A 26,425-nucleotide genomic window follows, 5' to 3' on the forward strand; every position below is an offset into this window, starting at 1 on the left:
CTTGTTGATTTATGCTGATGGAAACTGGCATAAATCAGGGCTAGATCAGCATGGTGACAGGAGGCTGTTCCTGCTGCTCCTGGCTGCTACCTGTTTTGGCATCATCAGGCTGAGTGATGGGCAGGGTCAGTTCAACGGGATCAGCCTACGGCTGGGAGAAAAGTAAACCCTGAGCATGGATCCCATGACACACTGGCAGCATTTCAGTGTTCTGGCATCCCTGATAGGGAGCTGGCTGACTGAAAGGCCAAACAGAGCTTTAATTGCATTATTGCTAAGCTGATTTAAAAAAAAAACAAGGTGTGAGAGAGGGAGAAATGTAGAAATCTACATGGCACAGACATGTTTGCATTACTGTGAACCTATTTTCTGTATCCTTTTTAATCTTTCAGCTTTTGAAGAAAATGTAAACCTACATAAATAAATGATTAATGAATCCTTCTTCTGACTTTACTTTCGTGTTCCCTACTGTCACCCTTCTTTTCACAGACTTTAATCTGTTCTTTAAATTATAAAGCTTTTAAATTTAAGGCTTCTTACCTAGTTAACTTTCTATAATATCCCAAAGAAAATAAAATCTTGGGTTCTAGCTAATTAGATTTTGCTTTGAATAGTAGTGTATTTGAATGCTGTATACTGTGAGTTACAGGCATGTGTGTTTTCAATCATTAAGTAATCTTGAACTTCACAAAAACTTTTAAACTTTGTAATAAATACGTTAATACATTCATAGTTAATTAGATGCATTCTAGTTGTCATCATAACCACATGAATTGAAGACTATAGAGTATCATATCTAAAATTACCCTTTCATGGCCTGACTTAATCAGAAGTCATGTCAGTAAATGTTCTGTGAATATATATATATATAAAAGTTTTAGTTTTGAGCACCCAAGAGCAGGATTAAAAGGATTAAAATATCCAAGTTAATGTGCACAGGAAAATGTTCTGTACCTTTTTGTGTGGATTTAGGCAACTATGGCATGTATAAAGGGACAGAATTGTGCAAGGAAATATGCCAATCTCTCAGGCTCATAAGTAAACCAAATTTTTTGTTTATTTCCCTATCATCCATCTATCTATGTATCTATGTATCTCTGTATGTATGAATCTATCTATCTATCTATCTATCTATCATCTCTCTAAATATAAAATAACTCAGAAAACTTCAATATTATTATGCAATAACATTTTTATTCTTCATAACACATTACATTAGCAGTGTCATGTTGGTTTCACATAAAGTCTGATACAATATATTAAAGGGAATTAATTTTAATTATTTCCCAGAAGTGTGATGACTTGCTCTTTCTTATTATAGGAATATATAGGACAATCTTGAATAGAACATAAAAATATTTAGTCCTTATTTCTTTTATAACCTTTTAGGAGGTATAATGTCAAAGGACTGCAAGCACATCAAAGATATTAATTTATACTCTATGACATTTTGATATTTGTGACAGTGCAAATCAGGGGAAAGGTGTCTTCGGGGATACTGTCTTTGTTGTTTCTGTTTTTTTGCAAGGAGGCTGATAATCAAATTCATGCACACTAAGTTGATATTGTGGTCCCTCTCTGGTTGGTATATTGAAATACCCTGGGCCAGATGAGACATCTGCATGGGCCTGGCAGACGTGGTCTGGGTTCTGTGCCTTTCTGAAAGAAAAGCCAAATGCCAGATCAGGCCAGGCAACTTGGCATTAGGTGACACCTGACATTAAGTGTCTACAAGGTAGGACTCAGTCAGAGGTTCAAATTACTAAGCAGAGGTGTCTTCACATAAGCAAGGTGCCCAGATTCCTACTACAGCCAGTGGAACTCTTGTCTGTAGAATAATAGACATCAACCATACGCAAAACCCGCATAAAAAGAAGTGTGTATGTTGAGTTATGTGATTCTCACCTCTACTCTGCTCTCATGGGACTCTACCTGGAGTACTGCATCCATTCCTTGGGTACCCAAGAAATTTCTTGGACCTGTTGGAGCAAGTCCAGAGGAGATTACAAAGATGATCAAAGGACTGGAGTCTGCAGTCTGAGAGAGTTGGGGTTTTTCAGCCTGGAGAAGAGAAAGTTCTGAGGAGATTCTTTTTAGGCCTTACATTATATAAAGGAGGCTTCTATGAAGGATTCTGAAAGAGTTTTTACCAGGGCTTGTAGTGACAAGAGACAATGCTTTCAAACTGAAAAATGGTGTATATAGAAGGAAGAGAAGGAAGAAATTTTTTATGGTGTTGGAACACTGGAACAGGTCTTCTAGACAAGTTGTGGATGCTCCTTCATTGGAAGAGGTCAAAGTGAGGTTGCACAGGGCCTTTGATCAACCTGGTCTGTTGAAAAATATTGCTGCCTATGGCAGGGGTTTGCACTGGATTATCCTTAATTGTCTCTTCCAATCCAAACCATTCTATAAATTTATGATTCAAGGTAGACAGCAGTTGTCTGGTGAGATAAAGTTCATAAGTTTTGTTGACTATTGGTCAAATCTCCAAAGGGCACTTGGGCCTACATAAGTTCATGTCTGAATATATATATATATATATATATATATGTAGGTGAATTCTTTCTGAATTGAGTCTGGATTGGTGTAAAGAAAATGACTGCAAAAATGTCTTTGTAAGCCTGATCTGTCTGACAGATCATAAGGTATGTCTGTGAAATGGACACTAGATGTGTCTAGTGGTTGTACCTTAGTATAGGTGCCTCCAGTACTCAGATCAATAGAAAGTACCAGGGTTACCACTACTCCAGTTTTCCATCATACAGGAGAAAAGAGGGTGCAGAAATTAATTGTAGTTATGGAAAACTCCTCTGTTCTGAAGTGGAATGTAGTGAGAATAATGCACTCTCCTAGGTGTAATCTCTTTGCATTGACCTTGAGTCAGAGAGCATTTTTTACAGTTATGGAAACAAATTATTCCAGCACATGATACTGCCAGAGGCCTTCTTTAGTGACATCAGATTGGAACAAGTGTGTAAATCTGAAGAAATTTAATTTTTTTCAGCATAAGCCCATCAAACTCTGCATAGGCTTGAACACCAGAAAAGTCTCTCTTTTCTGCTTGCCTCAGGCCTTGATGTTGAGCTCTCTTCCCACAACATAAACAGAGTGGGGTGTAACAAAGGACAGAGGAAGTCATATTTCAGTGTAATCTGAGAGAATTCAATAAGATAAGATTTGTTATCAGTGAGCATTTATTAATGTTGTTTTCATTTTTCACTGTGGGAGTCTAGCTGAAATGTAGATACAAAACTGCCATTAATACAGGCACTAGTTTGATGAGTCTTGTAGTGGCCAGGTTTTTCATAGGCAAGCTGATGTAATTTATAAAACAAGACCTTTAAAAGTGAGGCATGAAAACTTGTAAATTGATGAAAAATTTGTTTTTCTCATTTATTAGTGAATCTGCTTTTCCTATATGCATATCCTTAACCTGTCCCTTTCTTTTCCACTTGATGTTGATGGGGAAAATGGTACAAGTTAGGATGGTGCATGACTCATGAAATTTTTATAGACAATTTTAAAAACTGAAATCAGATTTTTAGCTGTTAGACCAAAGAGAAAAGAATTGACCAAGCACTCTTATCAATGCAGGAAACTGGTGGTGAAAGGTGATGAGAGGTGAAAATGTAGAGGACAATTTCGAATCCTTGTCATATGCTGTTTACACTCAAATTGCTCTAGAGCAAAATCGTTGCTATGATTTTAAGAAGTAGCCATATCCAATTGTACCTAATGAAAAATATGATGCACTGTCTTTGTGTGTGTGCGTGACAGTATCGATGCACAGGCGACCCCCGATGAAGGGGAGAGATTGATGCGTCTGACTCCATCACCAGAAAGCTAAATAATTACTTTATTATTTTATACTATATACATTGCATCTAAACTGAATCTGCCTTGCACTCACCCTTGCTCACAACGGCACAGAACTGCACTCATCTCTCGACTGTCTCGTGACTGTCTCATGACAGTCCAACTCACACACGCACTTGGTCCTGACAGGCCAAGGGAAAAAAAATCCTCATTTTGGGTAAATAACCTCCATATTGCATTCCACTCTGGCACAGCAAGCGAGATAAGAATTATGTTTTCCTTTTTCTCTGCTTGTCTCACTACTTCTCTCTGTTCAGAGGGCATGTGAATACCACATGACAGAGAGCCAGTACGCGTTTAATTTAGATTCTTTGCATTAGAATAACCCTGCAAAGTGCTTCATAAGATGAGTTAAACTTTCCAGCATCACTTTGATAAATCAATATCTTCATTTTGCACAAGGAAAAATGGAAAGACAATAAGTAAGAATCTGTCTTCCAGAGTCTGAAGAAAACTGCAAGCTGTGAGAATGATTTTTTGTGAAGAGATTTTCATTTCCCAGACCTAGGGATTTTTAAAGGTAGAATTTTTCTTTCATAGGTTTTTAAATGTTAATAAAATTGTTCTTTAATATAGTGTTTTGGAGAGGACTGTGAAAGTGATATTTCAGTGTATTCTTTAAAATGTATTTATGGCAACAGAAATATGTACTCCAAAAATATACCACAGGTGGATCCTGGGAGGGTGCCACCAACTGCAAGTTTGCTTATGCCAAGAAATGTTGTGTAGTAGGATCTTGACAGAATGAAAATAATAGATTAAAGTGTTTTTCAGTTTATGATGGGGAAAAAAAAATTAATAATTTTATGTAGCTTTGTCTAGTCAGTTGGTCATACTCTGCTACAGTAAAGAGCTGTAAAGGTATTACAAAACAAAGAACAAGAAGCTACTCCTGTTGTATTAATACCACATTTTTTGTCTGTCATTTAGTTTTGCTCTCTACTTTTAACTTTCTAAATTGACCTCTGAGATAGTTTTGTTCAGTAAAATAAAAATGAGAAATTATTTTCTGTTTTGTATTTAATTTTTAGATTAGTAATGATAATATTGTTGCATGTGTCAGGGGCTCACAGGCAGTAGTAACTGAAAGCCACTCTTGATATCAAATAAATTGTCAGTTGTTTTTTAAATAGGTCAGGTGTTGCCACTTGGTGAATCTTACTAGATGCTATAAAAGATTATTAATTCATCTCTAAAATTAAATAATTTTTTCATGGCCCTTGGTTTTAATAGGACTAGTTAAGTCACTTTAATATAACTTACATTACATAGGAGCTCTGAGTGGCGTATATCTTGAGTAAAAAAAAAAAAAAAAAAAGGCCATTTGGAACGAGATGGGGGAAAAGTTCCTAACGCCTACAGTTTAATTTTTAAATATGTTAATATAAATTTTTATATATATATATCTATCTATATCTATATCTATATCTATCTATCTATCTATCTATCTATATAAAATTATTTTATATTATTTTATATTATTTCCTTGGCAGGCCTTATGTGACATTTAGTTATGTTTAGCCATTATTTTATGGTATTCAAAGCCATGTAAGAGCTTGTCCATATCTGCTGACCTCTGTCTGCCTTGGTTCTGACAGAAGGGACCGCAAAACCCTTTTTTAATTTTTTAATTTTTTTTAAATTATCTGTTGAAAAAAATATTTTTTCAGGATATTTTATTTATCTGTTGAAAAAATATTTTTACCCTGCAACCTTAATTCTTTTTTTAATATTTTTCTTTCTTCCTTTATCTCAATACTTATGCCCAGTGAAGTATGAATAAATATTGGTACAGTGAACATGAAATTTCTGATACTACTAGCAATCCATTTATGAAATAACATAAATTTATAATTTTGGACATTGCTCTTCAAAAATTATGAGAAAATTTCAATGACTTTTGTTTTTTCTTAGAAATTCTACTTTTAAAATATTCTTCAAAATATTTGGTAAAGCTGTTCTTATTTCTAATTTTTATCTGATTATTTTGGACAAATAATTGAACTAATCTTACTGAAAACATTCACATTTGTAGATTACTTCATACAGGTGTTGTGTCTTTAATATGTATGGTTATGTGATCATGTTGTCAACTTAAATATGTTCTCTGAGATGAAATAGAATAGTGAATACAGATGGTATCTCACTCTTAAAAGTTAGATGTTCTTGAGTCTGTTATGAAAGCTCTTGTTGTCAAATGTTCCAGCATTATCCTACTTTTAAAAATAGTTTAGCAGTCTTCAAGCAGCAATTTCAAAAATAATTTCTTTTTGTTTTTCAAAATATGTGACCCACTGAAACCAATGATGTATGAATTCTAAACAAGTTGCAATCTGGAGGGTTTCTGAAGTCAAGAGAGGGAAGCAAAATCAGACAAAACCACAGAAAATGTTCCTAACTTTCAAAGGCTGAAGGTGCATGTCTGACACCAGATTGCAGGTTGTGTTTCTACAAGTTTGTCTGTGCAATATCTATGTAAGCTGATGGAGCAGAACCGTGGGAGGGCAACTGAAGGTCCAAACTATTGACATTGCAGATATGACATCCAACATACTTGTAGGTCAAGAGCTTTTGCTTCACACTCACTATTGGCAGGATCTATTAGCAGGTAAGGCTTATTAGGAGGGCTCTGGACCTCCTAGATATTCTGGATTCATTCAGAAGGCAACCAGTGTGAGCAGTGCAAGACCAATTTCAGTATGAAATGAAACATAGTGGAAGACATAGAAGCATGCTTTAAAAGTGTCACCATGGTCTGAAACAGGAATGCACTCTAATAAAGATGCACTCTGCTTTGCTTCTCTTGAAGTGGAATGCAGGAACATGGTAAGCTCTGTGGTTGTGGTTCTTGCCATTTGCTCCTGCTGCAATGGAAGAGTTTGCAATGCAGTTCTGCTGCCTGGAAATAAAGAATTTAGTCTCTGATTTCTCATCCCGTTTCTCAATATCGCTGTCCATGTCAAAAGTTCATACTGAAGAATTCTGTATATTTTTCAAGTTCTGTTTTCAGAACTGTGACAGCAGAACTCTGTTGAGGAGCAAATGCACTTATCATCACCTACCCATTGCCACTTTGTTCCTCTACTCCTTATTTCAGTGCTTCCTATCTTCGCTTCCTCAGTATCTACGTAATCCTCATTTGACCACTTGTTTTATTGTTTGTCTGTTTCTGCTTAGTCCCCTACTGTGCCTTTCAGATAAATTCCTGTTGAGAATTGTATTATTCTTGCTGCTTTTCCTGTAGTCCTGTTCCTTACTGCAGTTTTCTGAGATATCGTGTAGCATTCTCATTTAGTTGTGCTTGCATTTTACTAGACTGAAGATAAATTTAACAATTGGTGGTTACCAGACACAGGCTTTTTTTGATTCTGAGTATGGGAAGTGTACTGAGCATTTTCTAAAATCTCTGGAACTTCTAAAATAATTGCCAGTTATTTTGTAAAGACCACAACTGAAAGACTGTTTCAGTCACTTCAGTCAAAGCAGTGACGAAATGCATACTTTGAATTCTTGGGCATATGCATTTTCTGGCCTTCTGGGTTTTGAAACCTTCAAGTTTTCACCTTAGCTAAGGTGCTTGCATAAATTATTTTTACCTGGCTTTAAACCCCTCTTCTGAAACGCTTCATTTGATATTGTTTGCATTGTGGGAACTTTTAATACATATCCCATTCCTATAAATTAGTAACTGCTGGAGTTTAGATTAATGAACTCTCATTAGTTATTTCCTTTGCATTTTGTTTCCTGTATAAATTTTGAGATGATTGCTAAAATAAATTACTTGTACAAGCTTTAAGTGCTTTTCTGTTTCCTGCTGTGGTGACAAGTGCCTCATTCAATTGTTTTGAAATTAATGCCTTAAGTGACTTTTCTCCTTTTGAGAATCCTCCTCAGTTACAAACTTCACTGAAGCTAAAATTTTGATTTATAGAATCATTTCTGTACATTAGGATTTACTGCAGGAACTTTTTTTTCTGAAGAAGTTACTTCTCAATAAGTAGCTTCTTTAGTTATATGGTCATGGAAAAAATTGCATATGCAACTTCTAATACTCTTTTTGAATTAAAGGTGCCAGCTCTACGAAACAGCATAAAAAATCTTTCTATCACTTATTTTTGGGATAAAATGTGGACTAGTCTGTATTAAAAGCAGTGCTACCTCCTCTGTAATATGAAGAGTAATTTTGCTCTCTCAAACAGAGGGCTATATTGCTGTCATTCTACTGTAAAAAAAATCCTGCCATTTCAGTCTGTATTGCAGATTGCAAGAAACAATAATGCAGAATGAAGAAGATTATATTGAGAACTTTTTCTCTCTGGACTCATCATGTTTACACAACATGTTGTCAAATGCAGCATATTGCATTTTCAAGTATATATATTTTAAATATTTATGGATAGTGAATAATTTCTTTTAGTAAGAGATAAAAATGATTTCTGATCCCTTAGCACCCTGCAGTTATAAAACCATTATTCAAATTAATTAGATATTCCATCTGTTAAATGAAAAGTCTGCAATGGCTTTTTAAAACTTATTGAAATATTTCTGATGTAGATGATCGATTGTGACAGGTTCATTTGAGTCGTGGCAGATGAAAAATCTGAAAGTAAATTTCTATTTCTATGATCATAAGTCTTACCTCTGGAGACCATGAAAGGAAATATTCAAGGTCAGCTTGGAGAGGGCTCTGAGCAACCTGATCTTTTTGAAGATGTCCCTGCTCATTGCAGAAAGGCTGGATTAGGTGACCTTTAAAGGTCCCTTCCAACCCAAACTGTTCTATGACACTGTGAACAGAACTTTGCTGCTCAGTGTTTTCTAAACAGATGCAGTTATGAGAATGCTTAAATAGTTGCCTTTCATAAAGCGATAACATATTATTCTTTCCACAGTATTTTCAGATTTCCCTTTGCTATTGTAATTAAACAGTTGCATATTGTGCAGGAATTTGAGTCTCTTTCTGGATCATCATTTAATCTCTAATTTATGTTGACATCATGATTTAGCTGACTTTCTGATATGAAAAGGAATTCGAGAAAAACAGATTCTGACATTGCTACAGTATAATTAAGAAAAGGCTGGTAATCCTCAGTGGGTCTACCACTGATTTTCATTAAAAAAAGAAAAAATCCTGACTTTTGATATTTTGTGTATGTATGAGCAGTTAGGTGTGATGACAAAACCAATATGATCAGCACCAGTGTAATAACAGGAAGAAAAAAAAGGCCAGTTAACCTTTTATATTTAATTCCTCCATAATGTTGCTTAGGCGTGCCTCCACTTAAATACCTTTGCTTTGTTTCGGTTTTGTTGTTCTTGTTGGTTTTGCTCTTCTTTATATTGGTTAGACTGATTATAACCCACATTTACTTTTGACTAAACACTGCTGTATTCACTTCAAAATAATTTTGCTACTCTATCATAGTCTTGTTCAGGAGCCCATTTCTTCACATTGATCATTCTGAGATGTCCTATGAAGGACTCCATTGATTTTATGTAGATGTAAGAGAATAACTTCTTCTTTTAACTTGTATTAAAACTCATATTTGGGATGTTTGTCAGCTACTTTAGCAAAAAATAAAGAAGCAAAAAAGATAATGGTTATATAGCAAATGGGAAAATGCAGGGATTTTGTGGCCAAGAAAAGCTCTCTAGTTACCGATTGCTTCACTAAAATTATTTTTCTATAACTTTTAGTCTTTTCATCATTTTATATTTTTTCTCAATACCACAATAAAACATCACCCCATTAAGAATTCAAATGCAAACATTCAGATCTAGTAACTAATAATTAGCTCTCATGACAATGGAAATTAAAAATTACAGGCTGCATAAATTACTTTAAACTCAAGAAGCCTATTTTTTAAGTTTGCACCACTATTAAAATTTCTTATTACTATTGAAATTATTTTAATGTGACATATTGAATTATAATTAATATAATTAAAAATAATAAAATATTATTCAAAGACTGTTTATTCAATAGAACTTGTTCCCATAGAAACAAGGAGCAAAAGATTCAATTTATTCAGGTTTCATGGCAAATAAATTTTCTCTGCTCTGAATATTTAATGCTCTCACATCTATGTTTACAAGAATATCATGAAAAAATCAATAAGCTACTGAATATAGAATATTTCCTTTGCTCTTTACATGAAGTTTTAGTTTCATTTATTGTAAAAAAACAAAACAAAATAAACAAACCCTGAGTAAATTTGTTTGTACTCCAAGAAGAGCCGCAGATGTTTTCTTGGTATTGATCTCCAACAATAATGATTTTTAAGCACTGAAGAAGTGCATATGGGGATTTTGTGTGATGGCCAAGGGAAAAAAAAAAACCAAACTACCAAAAAACCAGCAAAACAAAACATGGAAGAAATAGAGGCTAAAGAGCTGCATCAAGATTGCCAGCAGTCAGCACAGTTTTCATCTTATGCAACTACTGTTGGCTTGTGTTTGCAAAACCTCATGATTTATTTAGAATTTTAATTAAAGAAAAGGAGTGATTGGAACAGCATCCTAGCAGTACCTAGCATCTGCCAACCGTGGCTAATGATTTTTACAACCTCATCTGCAAGCACTCCATTAAAGAAGCTAAGCATGACGTGTGACACAACTGAACCAAATGAGTGAGGGGAAAAAAAGAATCTTTCCTGCAGCTATCACTAATAAAAGAGACAGAATAAGATTTAAAAAAAAAAAAAAGACACTGTGCAAAGTGTTGTAGCTTCAGGGCTCAATCTCAAGTCCTTGGAAAGCAGGCTCATTACATACTCATGAGCATGTGAAGCATTATGGCCTCTGGATGCTCTGTTGACAGCTTTTTCAGAATTTGCATTATTTTTCCATTTTCCTAAGAAAAGAAAAAAAATCCAACACTTCAATTTTAAAATCAAAAGACCCCTGAATTTTTTGTCAACCATAATTCCAATTTGGTCTCTCTTTTGTAGGCCTTTAAAAAATAATGCTTTGCATTTGGTCGGGAATTCACTGTGCAAGGTACAACATGAAGTATAGCAGCTCCTGGGTACAGGGGGATATTATGGTAAGAAGTGGTTATGAATGGGGAATACAGAGGGACAATGTGTCTGCAACTTCCCTGGTCAATGGCTGGTCAGTTTTTCTTCTGTGATTAACTACTCTATCCTCATCTTCTTGGTTTCAAATAAGTTAAATATTGGAGCAAACTGGATCCAATCAAGATTCTCCACAAAGTACACCTTTTGGGATTTAGCCTCACCACTGGAAAATTCTAATGTTTTCCTTGGGGGGGAAAAAAATGAAGTAACCACTAAGTATTATAGTATTCCCTAAGCTATTTTCAGATTTTTCCACTTACATGGATGTTAGAGATGGAAAAGATCTATTAATGGTTTCAGCCCTTTATCTGCCATTGCAGGGCACTTTACTGCATTATAATACAGTAATTCTGCCACCATAGTGATAGAGTGCATTTTTCTCTGGGTATCTGCTGGAGGAGTCTTGAATCTTAGGTTGGCTCCTCCCTGGACCAATCTGTGCCTACAGACAAGCACATGTGAGTGCACAGACACACCAAAAGGACAATAAGTGTCTCCAATGACCACTGAGCTCTTGAGAGTCCAGCAGATGGAAAACAAAGAGAAAATTTCCAAAGGTCAGATATTGTGTATGTCAGAGTTTAAGAAACCTTGAAAAAGTTGACTAGAATAATAGGGATCTTAATTTCACACAAAACATTTTAAGAGGAAGGTTCTTGTGACAACTAAATAATTGCAAAGCTTGAGATGTATTTTGTGTGGTGTATCACAAGTTAAAAAATATCCCCCTGCTACATTAAATTATTCTGTAGCTTGGCTTATTTAATTAATGTATTTGATAGCTTGTGGGTTATAAGAGATTGTGCAAAGAGTATTGATAGAAAGAAAAGAAACATGCAGAGTTTTTCATTCTCTGTTCTTTTCCAGCAGTACGAAAGTTTCTGATCACTGAAAAGGACCCTATAGAAAAACAACATGCTTTCTTTTGGAAAACAAACAGTCTCCTTAGGGAATGTGGCAATTTTTCCTGGCAGATTTGGGTCTTATTCCAATCCAAAGAACAGTACAACAATGGTTTTTTATTGTTCTGGAAGAAAATATACCTGTATAATATGTGCTCTTGCAGGTCATACAATCCCTTCACACCAGGCTTCTTTGAATTTTCTTGCAACTGGGTTTCACTCCATTGTTTGGCTGGCAGGCTTCAGCTGCCTTTTGTAATACTGAAGGCACATATCAGTATTTTTACAGCTGAAATGAAAATCCTTAAGCTTTCTTTTGACTACTAACCATGGTTTATGCATAAAACTTCATCTAAATACTGTAATTAAGTGTATTTTTTTCATGTCCCACATCTACGCAGTATGTTACCTTTAAATCATAAGGATTATGATTTAAAGGTATCATGGAATTAATTTCGTGGGAACTAGTGGGATTTCAGAAATGTCCTCTAAGGAGATGCTTCATAAAATGCTGTAGTTGAACTTGTAGGAGACCTAAAATAGACTTAAAAATATTCTGTATGGATTTACAGAACAGCCACTGGACTTATATTGCAACAGTACTGAAAAATTTCAGACAGACAGTGGAAAAAAATAGTTTGGACTCAGCTCAGAACAAACTCTCTCTGCTTATATTCGCCACCTTGCAATTTGCTAATGTTTCAGTTGGGAATCCGACCGAAAACAAATTCAGACTAAGTACTTTGTGAGTCACTGAAGTGGAAGAAGCAGTCAGTGGTTCAAGTGCATAGGTAGGTTCAAGATAAAAATCTCAGATTTACATGTTTAAAATTAGTCATTTTACTCCATAATTAGAAATTGAAGATATTTGATCTGAGTTTTAAGTGTCTGCACTCAACACAAAATTGAAAGTAGATTACAGATACCCTTACACTGAGCTTATAACTGCAGCAGCTCTGAAAAGGGCAACTGTCAAAACATGTATTTCAGTATTTAACTTTAGACAGTTAAATGTAATTTTTGTAGTTCATTGGTTTAATTTTGGGAAATGTGATATGAACCATATCTCCATCAGAAGCTGTGCAGCATTCAAATCCATTCTTATCTGCTGGGATTCTGCACAACCTGATCAATCTCAGTTCCAGTGTTTTGGGTAGCCAGAGTTATTCATGGCAGCCTTGCAAAAAGAGTGCAGACACAGAAAACATACCTGAATCCTTTCAATTTGTTGCATTACCTTTGTTTGATTTGTTTTTCAGGCATGGATTGATGTGCCAGCAACAATTCATTTTTCATATTCTTACATAAATTGAAAGGGGCAAAGTATCTTTCTTGGTTGCAAGAACATATTTGAAATTGTATTATTGTGAGACAATGGAAATCTGTTTTCAGAGCAATTTTTCAAAGTATCGCATCACTCTTTAAACTTCAAAGTACTGGTGCCTTATTGGCTCTAATTAGATATATACATATATAACCTCATATTTATGGATTTTAGTATTTATGTAACTCAAACTGCACGTTGGAAGTCTACGCCAGATTCTTTTATATGTATTCTGTTTTGTAAGTGAAGATATAATCTATTGTCCTTGAAAAAATGAGTTCACTGACAAAGCAGTTCTCAAACTGTGTTTCTAAAGAGGTGCCTCTTGCTGTTCTGTGAAGAACTAGCAGACATTAATGTCAGGCCCTTGTCAACTCTTGGTGACTTATTTTAGGGTATTATAGAGTATGCAAAATGCTTCCCCAATGCTAATGTCATATATAAAATTTTTTAATAATTACTAGCCAGGTAATAAACAATGGTAATACAAAAAAGAAAAAAAAATGAAAAAGGAGGATAGTTCTAGTAAATATGAATTAAAGGTAGGCTAAAATCAGCCAGCCGATGGCAAAGGTAATAAGAATGCTTTTCCTGAAATTTTATTTTATTTTTTTTAATGACATCTAAACCTATGGAAAGTCAGGTTTGCACTGGCCTTTTAATGAGTAGTTAATGAGATAGTCCCTTGCCTTTACACAGAGACCAGAAAGAACAAAACCCTGGTCTCTACCCTGACATATGGAGAGACTGTTTGGTCATTGCAGTACATTCAATAGGTCCAGTTTTACTGGGCTCCTTGGCCTTGCCAAACATGGCAAGGCTGTGTGTGAGTTAGCACAAAACTTCATTCCAGAAAAATGAATACACTGCACAACCATACCAGTAGTTCTGGAACAAGTGACTTTTTTGCCCTGCATCCTCTTTGAAATTCAAATCTATATCTTGTCAACATTCTGTTATTCACAGGTGAGTTATTTGGCTTGAGGATTAAATGTACTCAGTGTCTCAGCAAGTAGAAACTTGCTATTATCTCTCTCCCTGCCACATAACTTGATGCGGTTGATTGAAAGTTGGGCTCTTTATTTCAAATCCAAATGTAGGGCAGCGTATTTACTAAATGAACTGAAGGTTTAAATTTATGCTTTTACGTGAGTTGTGGCACTCCATACATGCCCTCTGCTAACTCAGTGTTCCCTGATATAAAGCAAACCCAGAGAATCCATTTGGATTTTTGCATTCCTCATAGCAATTTTCATTGTTTGACAGATACATAAGCAGTGGACAGCTCCAAAGACATCTTCAGGAAATGATGAAACTGTGCTCTGGTGGGCCTCTTCTTGAGTTCTAAAATTTATTCTGCAATTTATTCTGCTGATGTGAATATCACAGGGAATTTGATGTATTAACTTGGTAAGAGGGAATTATTATTGGTGTTGAGGCTGCCTGCAGTGTTTTTTTACAACAAACTAGTAGATTATCTTGGTTGGGTTCTTTTAATCTTCTGGCATATATTTCACGGGAGGCAGAAGAAGGTTGTAGAAAGTTGATTTGTCATTAACAGCTGCAATTTTTACTTAGAACCATCCTTATACCCAGCATATTTTAAACCTTATAAAGCAAAATGTGGAAGTATTAGACTAGTAAGAAAATCCTGTGTTCAGTTTTGTGTTTGTCACTACAGGAAAGATATTGAGGTACTGTAATCTGTCCAGAGAAGGGCAACAGAGCTGGTGAAGGGTCTAGAGAGTAAGTCATATAAGGAGAAGGTGGGGAGCTGGGGTTGTTTAGCCTGGAGAAGAAGAGGTTCAGGGGAGACCTTATCACTCCCTACAACTGTCTGACAGGAGGTTATAGCCAGGTGAGGGTTGGCCTCTTCTCCCAGGCAACCAGTAACAGGACAAGAGGATATAGTGTCAGGGAAGGCTCAGATTGGACAGCAGGAAGAATTTTGTCATGTGAAGAGTTGTTAAACATTGAAATGGGCTGGCCAGGGAAGTGGTAGAGTCACCATCCCTGGAAGTGTTCAAGAAACAAATGGAAGTGGCACTTAATTTACAGGGTAGCAATCAGTGAAAGGCTGAACTCGATGGCCTTAGAAGTACTTTCCAACTCAAATGATTCTGTGATTCTGTAATTGTTGTATTCATAAATTATTTTTACAGGGATGCTAATATCCACACAAAGTGGCACTATGTCCCAGATACTCCAGATAGCTTTACAGCAACACTAAACTAGGAACAAACCTAAACTAGGAGATTTATAGTTAGATGATTCTTTTATCTTGTTTTCTGTATTTATTGGAGATCCCACACTAGGCTACCCTAGCAATGTAGAACTACTTTGAAGCTGCTCTCACATTTATTTCATAGCATACACACATGGATGATAAACTACCCTGGGATTTCAAAGATTCATATGTGGCTATGACCCAGTGTTGCCCAATCAAACCAAACACTGTCATGCCCAATATTTACATATCTGTACTCTGAGCAAGTGTTTCTCCATTTTTGTGGTTGAAAGGTATTTTGTTCAGATTTCTTTCCTGAAGCTTTCTGCTTCTATCTGCCATTACCATTGAAAGGCCATTGTAAAGGCCTTTCTATTTCTGCTTCTATTTGCCATTACCATTGAAAGGCTACTGTAAAAGACTTCCCACTGGATCCATATTTTCCACATGAAAATTTCAAGTGCTAGGATCCATTTTTATTTTTGTAATCTACCATGTTGCAGCTTGTAGTCTGTTCTGCCATGACCACATGGCCTGCTGTGACCACATTTTTCTTGTAGGCACATGAGAAATCTCTCTTTCTCTCTTTTAAAAGTGATTAGCTATTCTTTATTTTTAGAAAGCATCCAAAGGAGGGCAATGAAGATAGTGAAGGGCCTTGAGGGGAAGCCATTGAGGAGCAGTTGAGGTCACTTGGTCTATTCAGCCTGGAGAGGAAGAGTCTGAGAGGAGACCCCATCACAACTACAACTTCTTCATGAGGAGAAGCAGAGGGGCAGTCACAGGACCAAGGGAATGGCCTGAAGTTGTGTCAGGGGAGGTTTATGTTGGATATCAGGGAAAGGTTCTTTAACCTTTGGGCACTGGAACAGGCTCCCCAGGGAAGTGGTCACAGCGCCAAGCCTGACAAAGCTCAAGAAACACTTGTACAGTGCTCTCAGGCACATGGGGTGACTCTTGGGGGGACCTGTGCAGGGCCAGGAGTTGGACTCAATGATCCCTGTGGATCCCTTCCAACTCAGCTTATTCTGATTCTGTGATTTATATGGCTGTATTTGGTTTAAGGCTTATTACATTAAACACTGTTTTCCTTTGTGGACATCTTATCACTAATTATCATTGATGGAGACATTCAAGCTATATTAAATCTTCTGCAAGCTCTTTTAGGTAAGATGTATAAAGCATTGTAACTGATTCAGAACAGATGGGTATTTCTTTGTTTTGGTTGGTGGCTGAATTTTTATCACATTATACTGGTCTGAACCTTTAAAACTTTCTCTGCTGACACCCAGGGCTTTCAGTGTCTGTAGCAAGTTTGTCAATAAGATGACTTGATTCCTGATGGTTAGGGAATTGAAACTAGCAAAGGGCTAATAATGTACATTGATCAATGATGTAGGGGTAAACAGAAAACACAGAAGAAATATAATTTCTAATGTCTTATGCTTGGCAGAAGCATGAATAAATCTTTGTCACTGTTTTCCCTGAAGCCCCCCAGTCGACTGCATTGCTGGTATTCCCTTCCTGTAACCTCCCCTCTTCCATTCCAGTGAGGGCTCTCTCACCTGCTCTTTTCTGCAAATATACCATGGTTGAAGTGTGCAGGGACTAAGGAGATCAAGACAGAAATAGAAATCTGAAGTAGAATAAGAAGAATACTGGAATGTTCCCTCTTTTTTTTTTTCTTTTTTTTTTTTCTTTTTTTTCCTTTTTTCCTCTCTTCTGAGTCATGTACAAAAATCTCTGGAAGACACAAAAAAGGCCCAGGTCAGGTCTAAAAATCCCAGTGCACCTTGTGTGCTGGAAAAGGGCAAGGCAGTAACCCATTAAGTATTGGTAGATGCAGAGTGTGTCCTCAGGTAAGGAGAAACAGATACAGAAGCCCAAACTGTATATCTCCTCCTCCTGTCATGTGAATAGATTATCTATTTCCTTGATTCAGTGACACTGAGTAGAATAAAATGATAGTGTCAGTGGGCAGGATATTTTTCCCAATTTGAAGTTAATAATTTTGGTAATGTATGTGTTAAAAAATCTCTGTAAATATCTGAGAACACAGTTTAATGAATATATGCTCATATGCTTGAACATAAATGATTACAAAGATTCCATATTACTATAGGCAATTAATTTATACTTATTTAAGATTTATTTTTTTCATGGCCAGTGGGGATATATCCCTCCTGGGTTGTGACCAGATGTTTAAACATGAAGACTGTAATTTTAGCTTTTATTGCATCTATATGCCTCAGTAGTAATGGATTTGATTCTTTTTAGCAGGCATCTCAAATCCTGCAATTTTCTGGTCAGCTTAGGGAAAAAGAAGTGCTCTGCAAATGATTAAAAACCAGTCTGCATCTCTTATCAGAGAATCCTCTGAGCCAGCTGCATAACTAATAGAATCAGCTGCTGCTCTTTTCACCTGTGTGGAGCATATTCACTCTTAATAAAATAACTGCAATCCCACAGTCTGATGTAGTTTGGGAAGAAGTGAATTTCAGACTCACTGAAGCACAAGCCTTTCAGGCAGCTTTTTTGGTTAGAAGTGAATGAGTCCAGCTGATTAGAGCTGGTAATGGAGAGGAGAGGTGCCTGAAATCTCTTTGCAACTCTGTCATTGATTTCCAGTAGGAGCACAGAAGCTTTCAAGTACTTGAATCTCATTCTTCTTCTCAGTATCCACCTCCAGCAAGCTTTGTTTAATAAACATTTGTTTCTCAACATTCCTGCCCCTATTTTTCTGTGCTTGTGAATTTCAGGCACCCAAAGCTACAGTTTCCAGGGCTGCTTCTTCTTTCCCTGCCAAAACTTAATACCAGTTAACAAACAACATATGATCTTAAGTACTTACAACAAATCTGTTATCCAGATTTAGCAACTATATTTTGTTGTTGTTGTTGATTTTGTTTTTGTTTTGGTTTTTTCTTTTTTCTATTTTTTTTCTTTTTTTTTTCTTTTCTTTTTTTTTTTTTTTTTTTTTAAATCCATGTAGGATTCTGCATAATTACTTGGACTTTTTCAAATATCAGCCTAGCTGCAAAAGCTTTGTCACAGTTTTGGAGCCTCAAATATCATATTAATATGGCAGTTTGTACACATTTTGATGGGAAAAAAGGTCATGCATACTTGGCATTTCAAAATCCCTGTCAGCTATGTTTAGGAAAGTAGGGCCTTGAAAACATGACTTAAAACCCAAAGTACATGCCTCAGTCAGAGACCAGCTGGTAGTGATTTTTCCTTGTAATTTCTTCACCCAGGATTTTCCTCCTCTTAGTTTCAATGGAAAATCTGATTTTGACTTATAATTCTATATTTCTGTTTCTTAAAAATTTTTTTCTTTGTGTTGTTTGTTTGGTTTTTTGTTTGTTTGGGTTTTTGTTTGTTTAGTGTTTTTTTTTTTGTTTGTTTGTTTTGTTTTGTTTTTTTTTTTTTTTTTTTTTTTTTTTTTTTTTTTTTTTTTTTTTAAGGGAAGTCTTGCAGTTCTCATTTAGTAATTTCCCAGGGCTTGGTTAGCTTAACTAAAACTTACTAATGCAAAAATATGCCTTCAATTGAAACATTATATTTGGTACCCTTTGTGCCTCCCTTCTGGAAGCTAATATCTGTCCTTCTTGAAGCATGTCTGTTTGGGGAAAAATCTGATAAGTTACTGGGGTAATGTCTGCAATATAGACACTGCAGCTAGGTTCCTATGCACACACAGATCGAAGATAAGTAAAAAACCCCAATTCTTTCCAGTCCTGTATCTTTGTTTCCTGGGTAAAGTGAAATATATAAAAAGGAACATACAACCCCAAATATTTATAGCTGTAAGCTGACAGAGTCTAAAACTACTGATTTTACATAGCTTTTTCAGCTTCTTCTTATTGATACAAATCTCTAGTCTCTCTGAATATGTCTAATATTATTCTAGTTCTCAGCTATTTACATGAAAAAACACATTTTATCAAAATCCTGTTTTATCAGGGTCATCCTGTAATTTAAAAGACCAGCTGACAAAAATCCTTGACAGGCTGAGGCTGCAGCATTTATGCTTCCCGCAAGGAGGAAAGACACAGAAATGATTTGGGGAGTCAGCAATTCTAGGAAACCCATTTGGTTCCCAGCAGCCCAGGTCCTGGGTTATCACTGTGCTCTGCTTGGACCAGGCTACCTTGCTGAAAAGATATTAAGCTCTGGCAGCTCAGACTCCCATGCTGCAGACATAGGCATGAAAATGTCATTTTTAAATGATAGCAGTATAGCTGTTGAAACCCATTTTTTTTAACCCTCCAATGAACATTTTTATGCATATTCAAGCAGCAAGCAGGTGTTTCACAATTCCCTAACCTGATGGTATACATGAAAACAGGCCATTTTGGTGAACCTGCAATCATTCTTTTTCAATTTCATTCAAAGCTCTCCTTCAGCAACCAAAGTTCATGCCTGGGAATGGACAGGCTTGCTAAACAGTGTTTTGTGCTGGCTTTTGTTCTGTGGGTAGGAAGTACTGAGTGGTAGTAATGGGGAGGTGCCTTGTTTTGACTCAGATTTAAGCTGGTTCCGAAGTTTGTTCCACTAGCTTGTTAGGATAGTGCATTAGCATCTGCCAAACTCTACACAAGTTTTACTTGTCCACAAAGAGTCAAGAAGGGCTGAGTGCTTCCCGCAGCTCTGATTTCCTACACACAGGAGCACAAAGTTTAGTGTCCAGTCATCTGCCAAATTCCTATCTGGACTGTCTGGGTGAAGGCTGACCCTGTAAGCAGTCAGGGTGGATGAAGCTGTCTGCCTTTCCTGGGAAAGGCTGCTGATGTTATCTCCTTGTGGAGTGAGGCCCTGCCATGCCCACAGTGAGTCCAGCCTCTCGCCTGCTCACGCAGCAAACAAGGGGCTGCAGGACAAAGCAAGGTGGCAAGTGGAATCCTTTATGGGAGAGACCCCTTTGCACTTGGCAGGCAGCTCAGCTGGTGCGGGACTGCAGAGACTGCATGGATGGGAGGTGAAGCCTTCAAGGAATCCCCAAAGAGACTGCTCTTTCTGCACTGATTTGTGCAAAATGTTGTGGTATCTGCAGCAAGCCATATACTCTCTGTCTCTCTATTGAAGCAAATCACTGTCAGATTAACTGCTACAAAAGAAATAGCTGTGTTAGAAATAATAGGTGAGGCAGCTAGATAAATCATATTGTGTCATTTAAGGGGTAATATCTTATGTTTATAGTACCTTTTCATAGGATCAGACAGCCCTTATAAGTGAACAAAAATGGGAAGCTATTTTGAAAGTCTGAAGTAACCCCAGGTAAAATGAGCATTAGAAGCAGCAAGTCATCCAGGGCCCTGCTCAGCAGGCAGTGTTATCTTCTGCATGCACAGCAAGCTGAACTGCTCAGAGTGGTGAGCAGAACTAAACCTGGTGACTCCCAATTGCTATTTAGTTAACTAGCCAAGACACTCAGTTCTCAGGCAAGGCTGGGAATGGGGATAGCTGTTGTTCACTAAAACTGCAGTCCACTGGTCCTCTGGACCACTTAGGGTTAGGGTTATGCCTAGTCTAAGGGCTATGCCTAGGGTTAGGGTTCTGAAAACTGCAAAGCCCAGAGCCCCAAGCACATTGCAGCTGCGAAAGCCATGCCAAGGGGAACACAGAGCTGCCGCACCATGGCACCCTCCATACCTTTCTGCTTGGCACCAGCCTCACCCCCATGTCCCTTTTAATCCCTCCCCTAGGCTTAGGGTTATGCCTAGAACTAGGGTAATGCATAGGGTTCAGGTTTTGAAAGACACAAAGCCATATTATGGTCTTAAGACACATGCTGCTACTCAGACTTTTATTTTACTCAGACCCAGGCTCTTTGGTAGAACATATTTCTCTTTTATATAGCTCCTCTCCAACCTATCTCAAGCCTTCATGACAAGCAGCCCAGTATGTGCAGCACCACACTTGACCCAGAAAACATCCAAAGGGGACTCACAACACAAGTTTCATTTCTGCTCTTTGTTTTTAGCAGTATACTCAACTTACAGAATTCTGGACCAAGGCTCTTTTGTTTGTTTGTTTTGGAGGTTTTTAAAAGAGGATGAACATCTCACTGTTCCCCTCTCCCCTCATTTGCTGCAATCCCCCTCTTTACTGCATCATCAAGCACTCTCCACTGAAGATTCAGCCCTAATTCTCCAAGAGTTCCCACAGACAAAATTCTGAGCCTTTGTTGATTGCTAACACCACATATTGCTCACTGTTACTTAAATGCAGCAGCAAAAGAAGGACTTGCATACCTGAGCAGCAGATGTGATGTGCTGGCAAGAACAGTTTGGTTTTGTATGAGGAGCTAAGAGGATTCATGTTGTTTTGCCCACAAATTAGAGCCTTTCAGAAGCATAGCTCCCTGCCCACCTTTCTGCTTGCCACCAGCCTCACCCCTACTGCTAAGGCCAATTAAAGTACCTGAGAGGGGAGAAGTCAGTCATGTAATTTTCCCTTCCTCTATAGCATTAACTATTCCACAGGTCACAAATATAACTGTTTACTAGAGACATCCCTAGGCATGCAGAGACATAAACACTCAAGAAAATATGTAAAGCAAAAAGGACCTGATTTCTAAAAATATTTTTTATATTGAGCACCTTTTCTCACAGAGAGTAAATAATGTTCTTCACAGCACCTTCATCACCTCAGATGTACTTGATTAAACATTAATAAATAAACTCTGTTAGTTTTAGTTTATTTTTTTCTTTCCTTTAAGGCAACTAAAGCCAGAACATAGCAGCATTATATATGTTTGAAAGTGATTTTGAAGCTGCTGTACAGATGAGGACTTATATTTTTCTTGCGACTTAAATCTTTGAATATGTGACTACCTCTGTTTTAAGATAGAAGCGGCAATTTTTTATTTACTTATTTATTTTTAATGGGGCTGTGACATATTCCTCTGGGGAGGGCTGCTTTCTGCTGAGCCAAAATTCAGGCAAGCAAATAAATGTAAGGGATTCAGCTTGGTAAAAAGAAATATTTTCTTTATGAGACAGAATTAAGAAGCTAGTGAAACCAAAAATTAAATCCAAATCTTGGTACATAACCAAGGGTTAACCTTAGCAGTAAGCGTATCCCATTTGGAAATGTCATCATTTAGGATTCACTTTTTTTATTTTTTGTAATCTACTGGGTGTTAGAAGAAGATTTTCCCTGGACGACTGTCCTGTACCCTACTTAAAATAGGAGCATCTCAAACATCTTTTGGAAGATTCTGATCACTAGGATATTGAAATGGATGGACTCAGATCACATCTGGTTTTATTTTTACCCCTTTGATAGAAAATAAGGAAATAAAAACTGACTTAATGAACACACCCAAAAGAAGGAGCTTTTGTGAAAAGAAAAAATGCTGGGGTGAGGAGAGATGAGCAGGTAAAATCTGAAGAAGCCCATTAAAAGTGAGGCGTCCAGTCAGAGCAGATTTTAATACAGGAAGTATCTGCATGCTAGGTCCACTCTCAGTTACATGTACAAAAGATACAAATGCTAAGCACATGTCTGAAAGCCTTTAAATATGTGTCTTTTCAGATGCTGAACTGAGCTCTATGATCAGCCCATGATGACAATAGAACTGAATGAAAACCCAGTTGCAAACCTTCTTAAGCTCAATAGAAAAGAATCTGCATTTAACCACAATGGCTTGGTACCACTATAAATTTAGAGTGGTCAGCAGTTTATTCACATCATAAAAACCATCAAACCATTGGCAGTGCTGGGACTTGCTTGTACATGAAAGATATTCTTCTTTATAAAGTAGAATACTGAAGATTGGTGAGATAATTGAAAATGATGAATAAGTTTTATCTGACATTCAGAAGCTTCAACTGCCTTGTAAAATTAAATAGCTGTGAACTTATGTGGTATTTTCTTTTCTCTAAACCTTTGGCAATTAAACATTATATTTTTATGACCTTATGTATATCCTGATGTATATAGTTTGGCTATCCTTTGGGATTGCTGGTGACAACATTCATGAATGCAATTAATATTTGCAACAAATACCTAGACTTTTTTTTTTAGGCAATCCAGGTTTATCTCAGTCACTGTTTGTACCAATAGACTAGATAGGTACATGTGATTTGTAAAGAAATAATTCCTTTGCGTGTTTGTAGATTTACTTCACTTTAACTGCAGTCTGATGGCTTTTCTTTATATTTTAAAACAGATGAGAAGTTATTACTCAGGGGTGATGGCTTCATTGAACTATCCCATTTATCAACAGCTCAATTCCTGTTTGTCACTGCCTGGCGTTGATAATCTGTTGCCAAAATCTGTCAGACAAAAAGAAGTTCTTCTTGCCTCAGTGACAGATGGCTCTCCTGAACAAAGATCTTTCTGCCTATAAAATGCTGTCTCTTTTCTTTTTGTCACAGATTTATTTTAAGTAGCCACAGAAACATCAATACAGTGTTGTTCCTCCAGGCTGGGCCAGCAGGTGAGAATACGGATTTGTGTCACTGCTTTTGTGAGTCAGGGACTGAAGAGAAAAGCTCTGTATTGTCACATAATCAGAGTGTGTATCATGATGTCCAGCTCTACTTTGGCTATACTAGTTCATGTCCCATGTCATGCTAGTGCTCTTGTGGGGCTCTTGGCTCTGGTGCTTCATGGTCTGCTCTGTTCTTTCGGGTACAGCAGCACTAGAGCCTGTTCCTCTGTGTCTGAACTGCTGAGGAAATTAAAGCTGGGCAAAGTTTTTTTGCCTGTCAAGTTTGTCTGTGTCTTGTTCAATAACCTGTGAATCCTTTGGACCATTCTCTTATGAGACACACCAAGAATGTTCTCAGACATGAAGATCCTTGGCATTTTCTGGAGGAAAAAACCAAACTCATTGCTGCCAATAAAATATCAATGAAAGCTTAAATTATAATGGACATCTGAAGTTTTGCACAGATGGAGAGGATGATGGTCAAACTTTCATTATTGCTTACTTTGTATCAGGAAGAACTTCTTTCTTCTAAACAAGGAACTCTTCACCTTCTCAGGAATCCTTTTAGAATTTTAACTTATTAGGGAGAAAATGAAAAATGACAAAGTACATTTTCTTCTCATAAGACATATGAAAAATATTGCAGGGCAATAATATGGTAAAGCAGAGCTGTCATTGTACTGTCATTTACTGTTCCAATGCATTCAGCTAGTTCAGCAGAGCTTATTGCAGACAGATTTTGTTGGGAAATGGGTAGACATTATGCAGTATTGTAACCTATAGCCATAAGATCCATGTAAATTCAGTAATCGTGTTTTGTCAAGCTTCCTGTTTGCCTGGGCAGCCATAATGTATAAATTAAATCTTTATCCATATGCAAACATTGTTTTAAATGATACTGAACTAAGATCCATGTAAATTCAGTAATTGTGTTATGTCAAGCTTCCTGTTTGCCTGTATAAATTAAATCTTTATCCATATCCAAACATTGTTTTAAATGATACTGAACAACGTGAAAACCTAACAACCAATTTAAATAATGAACCATTAGATAAAAGGATTGCTGGAACCATATTAGTCTCTTGTATATTTGTTCCATTATGTTTCCATAGTTCCTTGGAGCTTATTATTTTTCTCTTTATCTCTACTATTTTAAAGTACTACCTTGATAAACCAGTGACTTCCAGCCATCCAGAATAAAGATGAGTCTATTTTTTAATAAGTATTTTTTCCTGAAACCACTTCTATGATGTTTTGTATTATCCCAATGAAAGAAAACTGAAATATATCTCAGTATTGCACTTGACTATGGTAGAACAAGTGAGCTAAAATTCCCAACCTGATGGTGACTTCTTCAGCTCTGTTAGTGGAGCAATGGCTGAGGAGTTGATGATAAGTGTTTATATGTGTCTATAAAGCAGAAAGCTCAAAACCTGCTTTGCAAAAGATTTTTGAAGATGGGATACTTTTTGAACGTTAGTACACCTCCTCATGTTTGGTACTAACAATGCCAGTGGTAGAGTTCAAATTTTGGTGTTTTTACACATAAAACTGGAAAGAAAAATATTTCCCTTTATGTAAGATCTATGGAAGAACACGAAATAGTTGATAATAAGTCTTTTGTCTGCCTGTTTTGAGTTCCCACAAACCTGTTCTGCTTGCATTGTTGCAATGCACCAAATCTAAAATTCAGGTTCTCCATGTGCAGACTGTACACATGACATCCCTCACATATCTGCTTTATTGAAAAGGAAAGTGTAGCTTAATAATACTTATTAGTAGATTAAGTATAAATAGAGCTATAAAATTCTAGTTTGAGCACATCTGGATTACTGTACAGGATGTAGGACTGACACTAGAAAGGACATAGAAGAAATAACATAAAGTGAAGAAAAGAGATAGCAGGTAAAACATGGGAAGGCTGAAGAGACAAAATCTGGGTATTCTTTAAAAGAATACAAGGGACAAAAGAACTGTAAAGTACCTTCAAAGTAACACCACTAAATGAAGTTACTAGCATTGAACACAAACCAATGCACTTAAGAAAGAATTTCAAAGCAGACAATAACACATAAAATCTTGTTGCTGCATGAATTCCTAAAGGAATTACTCAAAACCAGAGCTATCTGCAAGCGGTGTAATGCTGGGGGAAAGATTAATTAATGCAATTGATATTTAACTGGTATTTATTTACAACCAAATAAAACCCCAGACTTCACTAGAACAATTACTTTATATTAAATAATAATTGATTACTAGGACATAGCAATGGAAAAGTAATTACCATGATGTTGATATGTAGTATTTTATTTTCCAGTCTCAGCAGATGCCTTTTTAATATTTTTGTTATTAACTGATATAGATAAATGTCTTATTGAATAAAAATTAAATTGATATTTGAGGACTATAATTTAATAATTTACTTTCATTATTTCCCATAGGATTCTTTTAGAGCCCTACCTGCTTTTTTTTTTCCTCCCTTCCTCCCATCTTTATGCCTGAGGATACTAATAACGGTGAATTGGGAGTAGAAAGTCATAAGAATCATTTAATTATTTGGCAGGTAGTAAA

Source organism: Onychostruthus taczanowskii, unplaced genomic scaffold (genome assembly GCF_017590055.1).
Source record: "Onychostruthus taczanowskii isolate IOZ18803 unplaced genomic scaffold, ASM1759005v1 scaffold8, whole genome shotgun sequence".
Taxonomy (NCBI): domain Eukaryota; kingdom Metazoa; phylum Chordata; class Aves; order Passeriformes; family Passeridae; genus Onychostruthus; species Onychostruthus taczanowskii.